This window comes from Cinclus cinclus, chromosome 2 (genome assembly GCF_963662255.1).
Source record: "Cinclus cinclus chromosome 2, bCinCin1.1, whole genome shotgun sequence".
NCBI classification, from domain to species: domain Eukaryota; kingdom Metazoa; phylum Chordata; class Aves; order Passeriformes; family Cinclidae; genus Cinclus; species Cinclus cinclus.
The window spans coordinates 27,329,245-27,332,112 of record NC_085047.1 but is presented as its reverse complement, the minus strand read 5'-3'; positions in this window follow the sequence as shown (position 1 = coordinate 27,332,112).

Genomic DNA, 2,868 nt, shown 5'->3' with positions numbered 1-2,868 from the left:
TGCCATGAGGAGGGACCTCCTGCTGCCCAGGGAGAAGGGCCTGGTTTGCCTGAAGCCTGCTTTGGGCACCCCAAATTCCTGGCACCATTTGCTCTGGGTGGGAGAGTCCTATGTTAGCACAAGTTACTTTTTCCACATGTAAATGTTGCTATTTCATTTCACCTTTAGGTTGTCTTGCCCTCTAAAAATATCTAAGTTTTCAGGACACACAATGAACTAGCAACTGGGAATGTGTGAAGAAAATCTAGACCTCCAAGATTCCAGTCCTGCACTTTGCTCAGGAATGACCCAGGCCACACATGGAACAAATGCAGAAGAAACTGAAGGTATTCCTATTAGATACTGTATACTTTGCATTATTGTGGCTTCTGTACATGGCATCCTTTATTTTTTCTTCTCCACTTTTCCTTCACTCCCTTTTTCCAAAATAATGCCACTGTTTTATTTGTGGTGCTTGCCCCCTACTCAACACCCACAGCCCACAGAATGACTTCACAATGAAACAGTCAACCAGGAATGACAAGAAGCCTTTCCATATCACTCTGATTTGGTAGTTACATTACCTCCTATTTTGCATGGCATACATGCTTACCCAACCCTGTGACTGACTGGAAGAGTCTGATATCAACTGATAGGCTCCATTTTGTATTATGCATCAACATGTGTCTAAACTTGCCCAAGGCCGGAGTACTCTGCTGCATTCCAGGGATTGTCTCTGCCCTGAAAAGTTTCTGACACCCTGCTGAAAGCCTGCCTCAGTCTCACTGCTGCTAAGGGCTCTCCACAGCTCATGGACTTGCATCATCCCTGCTCAGAGGTGGGCAAAAGGTGATAAAAGATGACAGGCTTGAGCTTACACAGGACACACAGCTGAGGCAGGGGAAAGACTGGGTACAAGGAGGAAGGTTTTACCTGTGCCGTGTGGGGGAGATACTGTCCTGCCTGAAAGGCTATGGAAACTCGGTAAAACATCAGCAAAGGAAAGAGGCCTTTACCAAAAGTCTTTCATTAGACTTCTTTGAAAGTTAACAAAGAAACTCTGCTAAATCTATTTTCCTACCATGTTGCTCCAGCAGCTGCTCAAGTTCATCGTTTAGAGCAGCAGGACTTGTTGCAGTACCCCACAGAAATGAGATTGCTAGAAGACCTAAGCTAGGGATGTATGCAAACCTCAGTAAGGACCAGCACCCATGCCCTGCCCAAACCTGATGCACATACCTGTTAGACTCAGCAGTGAAGCCCCTCACACCTAAATAGGTCAAGGTCTTACACAGAAGACTGGCAAAGGAGGAATACACTGAAGATGGTCTCCAGGGCAGATTCTGAGATACTGTTAACATGCTTATCTCTCATCATCTGTTTAAACCTCTGAGACATGAGGAAATGTTTTGTATGAGTCAAGCTACCTGTGTAGTACGGTCATAGTTCAGAAATTTGTGAAGTACTCTAAGTGCTAGGTAAAATTAGAATTTATTATGGTTTTCTTTAAGATACCTGAATGGATCTCATAGATTCATGGGAGAATTGTTTCAGTTGGAATGGACCTCTGGAAGTTCAGTCTTCCCATTCAGAACAGGGTCAATTAAAGCAGGTTGCTTGGGGCTGTGCCAGGCAGGGTTTTGAACGAGTCCAAAGACAGAGTGCACAAGCTCCCTGGGCAACCTGTTCCAGTGTTTAACATATGCAGAGTAAAAATGTTTCTTTTTTTTTTTTCATGTTTAAATGTAATTTCGTATATCTCAGTTTGCACCTGTTCCCTCTTTTCCTTTCACTAGCTCCCACTGAGTCTGGCTCCACCTTTTTTACTCCCTTCCAGTAAATTATATACATATTGATAACATGTTTACACACATCAACTGTACTCTGAAACCTCTTCTTAAAGCTAAAAAATCCCAGCTCCTGGTATGTCAGTGTACCTATTCTTGAATCATGTTAGTGGACTCCAGGATGTCCATGTCAAACAAAGTTGGTCTCTGGTCCAGAGTGTGCTTGAAATGCAAGACAGTTTCACTGTTCCATTCTCCTCTGCTTTGATCTTTTCCTGTTCCTGCTGCAACAGTGGTCAGCAGGTATTTTAGGAAGGATTTGCAAGTGGTCGAGTATATGGTCTAATACTGCTTTATGGCATAATCTTAGATGCACACATAGATAGGTGAGGAGCTAGGGCACTCATGTGAAGCCAGGCCCCAACTGTTTCATGAAGTGGCACACAAGAAAGGGATATGATTTCAGATTCTTCATCCCTTTCTGCAGCAGGCTTGAGGTCATTTTATGAGATTTATGAGATCATAGATACCTTTTGTTTACTCCAAATTTGTTTTTCTTCTATGAAAATAAAACACTTGCATCTTTATGATGCAAGTGTCAATGCTGCAATCTCAAATTCACTGGAAGCAGCAGAGAAAGGCTGGTAGATGCCCTACTTATTTTAGGAAGTTAATAATTCTTTTCTGCTTAAGCCACCAAAACCTGAGCCTTTTTCAGATTTTACAAAAAGCAACGTCTTTCCTTAACTCTCTGTTATTTGTTTTCTTCAACAGCAACATGATTAGCATTCTCATTTCATACAGCTCATTGAGGGGGTTGTTTCTATCCTTAGCTTTGAAGAAATACACAGGAAAATGTTACAAGTGCAAGCAGGAACATTCTCTTCCTGCCTGAAAGGTGAGGATACAGACAGTTCCTGTCTTCATCCCATTTTCTGAAGGGTCTACATGCCTTCCCACCAATGCAGTACCATCTGACCAGGGCCAAGATGGGTGGATGGTATAGTCCAACATGAAATAGACACACTTGCAAGAAATTAAAAATGATACAGAGATCTACATTCTAGAGAAGACACTCATATGTAATTCTGCTAATCCATCT